Source organism: Spinacia oleracea, chromosome 4 (genome assembly GCF_020520425.1).
Source record: "Spinacia oleracea cultivar Varoflay chromosome 4, BTI_SOV_V1, whole genome shotgun sequence".
NCBI classification, from domain to species: domain Eukaryota; kingdom Viridiplantae; phylum Streptophyta; class Magnoliopsida; order Caryophyllales; family Amaranthaceae; genus Spinacia; species Spinacia oleracea.
Window position 1 is genome coordinate 108535545 of NC_079490.1, and position 6625 is coordinate 108542169.

Genomic DNA, 6625 nt, shown 5'->3' on the forward strand with positions numbered 1-6625 from the left:
GTTGCCGCGCACATTAATTCATCAAATGATCTCAGCCGTCTGTTTCATCATAATCCAACGGCTGCGAGAGGTTCTCACTATAACCTAGGTTCTCATCTTAAGCTAGGTTCTCACCATATATATATATATATATATATATATATATATATATATATATATATATATATATATATATATATATATATATATATATATATATATATAATTCCTCAATTCCGTAAATATCGCACCATTTAGTTTTTTACACTATTCACGAAAATTGTATTCATGTGTGGTCATTAAGATTTGTATCGATAAATATTTTCTAAATATCAATTTTTTATAAGTAAGAGTAAAACTAATGCATTATAGAAGTAAAAGTCAACCATAATGCGATATTTATGGAACGGATGAGGTATACATATGTATATATATTAGTCTTATATGCACGCGATGAGTGCGTAAGTATAAAACCAAAAGTTTTGTTATTACATCGGATAATAGGCAACAAAAAAATGTTTACAAAGTTTATCTAAACAAATACTTCGTATTATGCATCATCTATTCATCTATATTGAAAATATCTAAAGCGCAACTATGTAACCCACTCATGCCCTTACATGATAAAAAAAACATCTAAATTGTAAAGCAAAGTAAAGATATTGAACATAGTAGTGTTTTGATCACTTGTTTATTTCGCTTGCAATGTTGCGTAACCACGTGCATTCCTTCACCCTATCTCTTTGTAACAATTCACATTATAAGAATGTCCCGGATTAAAAGTTCAATTGTTGGAGCAACACCCACGAAAAAAATTGTGAAATTACTCTATCAAAAGGTTTTGCACGCATAAGATGTACAATAAATTTAGTCTACACTAAGATAACTTTTACCTACTTTTTTTTGTAAATTTTATGTAGTTTTTTGTACTTTTAATATGTTTTAAATAGCTTTTATATTAAGAATAAAAAAATGATAGATAAACATTTTAAAAGATAAAATGGTTAATTTTATTAGTAAGTTTAAGAAATAATTTTTATTAAAATGAAAAATCGATCACTAAAAAAGAGATAAGTTAAATTTGGTATATATATAAGAGTAACTTTTAAGAATTTCGAGTTAATCTTTATCCAGTGTACTTGTAAATAAGGATTTGCGTGTACTTAATATTTTTGACACGCAAATAAAACGTCATTAATTAATTACTCAGAAAATTCCAAATTTCTGGCAAATGTATTTACTTAGAACAATGACCCACTTCATTCCCACGTCAGAAAGCGCATGCGGCCACAAAGTAGTGAATCAAACCATTCTCTCTCTTTCTCTCCCCAACTCAGAACTCAGATGACTGGAGAAGAAGAAAACCCCTTCTTCTTCCTCCAGTTTTCTCAAAAAAAAATTAAAAATTAACAAATGGTAAACCACATAATAACAACAACAATTCAAGCCAAATCACAGCCAAAGTGACAGTCCCACCATAAATGAAAGCAATTCCAGGTTCAGTCAGAGGGATAGTAGAAGCCTCTTGTTTACAACCGATTGACGTCATCAAAACCCAATTACAACTTGATCTGGCGGAAAATTACAAAGGGATTCTTCATTGTGGGTAATTTCACGATTTTATAGATCCAAAAAGTGTTCGTACATACTGAAAGAGATAGATCCAAAAAGTGTTTGTACATAATTTCATGATATGATGTTCGAATTATGTTAACTATATATATTTTTTTGGACCTATTGAAAGAGATTGATTCCTTGCCATTATCATTGAATTCGGGGGATAATATACATCAATTTACATCATAACTTACGGCTATAATTTAGCAACTAATTACCAAATATTTTGCCTAATATTATGCATAACGTAAACTACCATAATTACAAAATATTCTATTTACTAAAATATTTTTGACTAAATATTTTACATATTCTATCACATACTTCTAGCGTAATTGGGGGTCTGTTTGCTGTGATTTTTGGCCTAAGCAGTAAATTATATTGTGATTAATGATTTTTTTTTAGGGAATATTGTGATTAATGATTTGATTGTACTTTTCCTTTTTTATCTTTTGGCATGCGGTTTAACTTTGGGTTGGATATCTACTTATTTCACTTTTATAATATTATAAACTAGTGTGTGGCCCGGGTGTTGCCCCGTGGTTTGACTTTTATTCGGATTTATTTGTAGTAAATATGTGCCCACATAAATGGTGTCGTCATAGAATTCTGGTGGTGACACAAGATTAGCGGTCGATTAGCAACATTCCCAAGCTGAAACCCCACATCCGAAATTCAAAACAAAGTCGGATCCTTTTCTTCATCATTCATCGTCTACCCAATTGTACTTTTATACCCATTGGTGGTCCCTATCACATTTTCTCCTCACATGTAAGGAGAAAATGTGAGAGAGTTCACGGTGCACCCGTGTGCATGTATATTGTTCTATAATTACTAACCGTCAATGTTTCTCCTCTTACCCCGAGCTTATTTTTTGTTTTTGAGGCTTAATCTAGGAAAATAATAATTGTATATTTATAAATGAAGTAATCATTCCCTTTTTTTGCATTCAATTTTATTCAATTTGTTATTTATTGTAAAATACACATATATGTTTATATAGAAAATATCTCTATTATATAAGCCAGCTCCTGAGGGCTTTTTAGTAAATTAACTTTTCGTGTCCCCCAATAAATTTACAATAACACCCTTCCCTGTTTAACGTGTATACCAGACCCTTCAAGTTTCTAACGCCCAAAACGTGATTAATGGCCCTAACCTTCCTTCCTTCCTTCCTCCCGTTTTCTCTCTCCTCCCTCGTGGATCTTCTTCCTCTAATCGTCTTCCACCAAACCCCATTTTCCATTCTAAACCCTAAATATTTCGTGTCTCTCTCACCGCAAACGAAGACTCTCTCTCATCCGCCTCTCGCCGTCGCCATCACCACCAGCATCTGATCTTCTGGAGATCCGGGTTAGATTTCAACAATTTGTTCAAATTTTCATTTTTTTCCAATTGATTCTGGATATTTTGTGGATTTGATGTTTTTTTTCCAATTGTTTTTTCAATTCTCAGTTCTTTCGATTTCAATTTTTTAAGATTTGGGGAAGAAATGGAGTTCCATATCACGCTCTTTCTCTCTCAGGTAAATCACTCGGTTCCTTTCATTTCTTAATTATTTCGATTTCAAATTTGTAATATTTGGGGTTTAATTTGTTCCAGCTCCATTGATTGAAGATCGATTTCAAATTTGTAAGATTTGGGGTTTAATCTTGCGTAAGTTGTTTTTAATGACTAATTACGGTTTTTGATGCCATTGTATCACATTATGTTTGTGGAAAGTCCATTTCTTTTGGGTTTGTGATATGGAATTTAATTGAATTGGTTTGTGAACGAAATTTCTGGAAACTGCTTGATTTGAGTTTCTCTTGAAATGGTTGCTTTTGATGTGCGGAAGTTTAATTGACCTAAAAATTCAAAAGGGTTTTAGTCTTCTGTTGTTGTTATTCATTGGATTGTTTAATAGAGTGAATAATTATATTATACAGATGTTGACTTTGGTGATTAATTTGTGAAACTTTGATGATTGGAAAGTTAAACTTTTGAGATTTTTTCCATATTTTGCAGAAAGAATTGTCCAGTCTCAAAGATTTGGAAAATGGTTGCTTGAATTGATTGGAAATAATGCCATAATTGTCATGGATGATGCTGACACTAAGCTGGTTCGTTCTGTTGTCTTTGCGGCTGTTGGTGTACAGCTGGTCAGCGCTGTACAACCTGTCGTAGGCTGGTAATTACATAGTACTCCGTATCTGTTTATTGAATGACAGGTTTCAGTTCACAAGAGTAGTATGTAAGAGACACTCACGCACGCTCCTCTGTTTTTCTTTTCCTTTTCTATTTTCTTAGCTGCTTCATGAAAGCGTATATGTGAAGGTGATTGAGCAATTGCTTGATGTCTACGAACAACTGAAGATAGGGGAAGAAGGGAATTGAGGCGATATGATCGTCAACTTCGGTACTATTTCTTCTGAATTTCGTTGAATTAACTGATAACTTAGTAGTAATTAACTCATGCTTAACTGATTTGTGCTTACTGGTTCGAGATTAACGCTGCATGTTGTTCGTGTTGAATTATTTTATTTTCTTGGAATTTTGTGTTTGTTTTTATCATAATCACAGTCTATTTAGATTTTTGGTGCTATAAATTGTTGAATTTCTTACATTTTTGGGTTTTTATGATAATCACACCAAGATGGAAGACTAATCCTGATTGATATCTTATTGACTATTGATTTTGACCATGGAATCAGTCAGGTCATGGGTCGTTCAACACAAGCTTCGTGTCGTCGGTAATTTTCATAATTCATCTAAATTTAAATTATACTCCGTAATTGATTTTGCCCTGATTTGGTTTTCTCTCAAAATTACTGGGTGCGAAATGATGCAGCGACCGAGCTCGAGTATTCCGGCAATAATTTGAAATGGCAAGCAGAAGGATCTCTTCTTTCTTATCTCGCTTACTTTCAACTTATCTCACCTCTCCTGTTGGTAATTTTCAATAATCTCCCATTTCTATTCCCCAATTTTGATTAACTTTTTTGTTAATAATATTTGTTTCTTTGATCTTCTATTTGTTTTTCGTGGGTTTGTTATTTTTTTCTTTCACAATTTTGTTTAGTTATTTATAGTAAATTCCCCAGTTTTTTTCCTCTTCAGAAGCTGGCAATATGGAAATTTTTTTCAATTTTGCTCCTTTTATGTTAATGATGTGTTTGTTAGTCAATCTGATTTGTTGGGTTTGTTGATCACTCTGCTGACTATTCTCATCTGTTCTTGGATTTTGAATTGGACCCATAATTCTGGGTTTTTAGGGAAATGATATACCCTTTGAGTATGGCCATTTTAAGACAGTTAACACCTGATTAATTTGCAGCACCATATTTTTTTGTGTGTAGTTTCAATTGGTTTTAAAGTATTGCATGAAGCTAGACTAGAAAACATATTTTTGCTGTCAATTAAACTGTGAAGCTATATTTGTTGGACAATATGATTTCCCTTTGTTAAATGAATGAGACTCCCAAGTTCCTAATCGCGATTATCACACTAGGCGTATATATGTAATTATGTACTCGATCCCTTCGTCTGATAATGTTCAATTTGTAATTTATTTACATTACCTTTTTCCTACAAAAGTTGCGAAATTTCCCTCAAAACCTCTGCCCCCATCTCAAGCTGGTGAAGTTTTGATTGATTTTATTGCTATTTTTTTTTTGTATGAGGGTTTCTGGTAAATTGGTGGTTTTAATTTAGGTTTGAGCATCTGGGTTGTTATTTGGATTGTCTATGTTGTTTCTGGTGTCTGATGACTGTTATGGTTTGATTTGAGCAAGTGGGTTGTTGTTAGTTTGGAGATTGAAGTGTTATTTTTGTGTGTTTGCTTTGAATTTATGTGTGGGTTAGATCCTACTTTGTATTACCTTGGGTTGTTTTGTATGCTTGATTTGTTCTCCTGCTTGCAATTGTAGTCAGAGCCTTAAAAGTGGCGTACTTGCTTGAGTTATAGACACCAAACATGTTTTTCAACGCTAAGAAACATTCATGTTCAATGAAAAGTTGGTTTACATGTCAGGTTGAATTGTTGTAAGCAATCTTGACCTTAAAAATCGTAACTTGGATATCTATTAGGATTTAATGTGGTACATTTTTAATTTAATGCATAATGAAAGGCATGGTAATTTGCTGACAATTGTTAAATGATGAGTTTCATTATTATTGATGTATTGTTGTTCTTCCATGGGTAGCTGATTCTAAGCTTGATGCCTTTCAGTTTTTTACACTTTGTTTGTCTTGATTGATATTTGTATAGTATGCTCTTTATGAGCCTATTTGATATTTGTATAGTATGCTCTTTATGAGCCTATTTGATCTATCAGCAAATTATAGAAATTGAGAATAGGTATTTTGATTTTTGACTCTCTCAAGTTTGTTCTGAAGTCTAATTATATACTTTTTGCCACGGTACAACAACAACAAAGCCTTAGTCCCAAAATTGTATACTTTTTGCCACGGTAATACCGCAATTTACTCTTCTCTCTGTCTGTCGTTGGGTACATAATTTGATTTTTTGGTGATTGAATTTGATTGGTGATTGAATTTTTTGGTGATTGAATATTGATTGGTGGTTTCCTCAGAATTTTCAACGATCTTTGTTTGAATTTGGTTGATTTTTTGGCAGGTCGAAGTTGAAGGATGATTCTATTATATTTTTTGAGAGAATATCATGTTAGGAATTGAAAAAAGTTGAGGCGATTAGCTTCGAGAAGAGCAGTGATACGACTCCCTGTCAACTCATCGCTTGATGTAATGGTTTTTGTTGTTGCTCAATACCGTGAGATGAATGCTAACAGCAGCAAGAACACTGCAAAGAAGATATATTCTTTTGCAGGAGACTGGGCTGGTCTAAATTTAGATACTTTACTTTTTGATATATGTTGTTGGACTGGCACAATATTACCATAATGTTGTTGGACTTCTTTTATATGTTGTTGGACTTCTTTTAAATTTTGGACTTCTATTATATGTTGTTGGACTTCTTTTATTTTTTGTTCCAATATCATAATGTTAGAATGAAAGAAATTGCTTGATA

General features: G+C 32.6%; 1 long non-coding RNA gene across 3 annotated transcripts; it reads left to right on the plus strand.

The window, feature by feature from the left end:
• The first annotated feature begins 565 nt into the window (after positions 1-565).
• LOC110793656 (uncharacterized) lies at positions 566-6625 on the plus strand. 3 transcript variants are annotated; one of them, XR_008919362.1, is made up of 9 exons: positions 566-1585; positions 2168-2949; positions 3052-3121; positions 3199-3252; positions 3604-3766; positions 3886-3994; positions 4290-4328; positions 4427-4527; positions 6215-6625. It is a non-coding gene; the product is annotated as an uncharacterized lncRNA (long non-coding RNA). The 3 variants fall into 3 exon arrangements; XR_008919363.1 differs by lacking the exon at positions 3199-3252 and having other exon boundaries at positions 568-1581; XR_008919361.1 differs by lacking the exon at positions 3199-3252 and having other exon boundaries at positions 570-1585.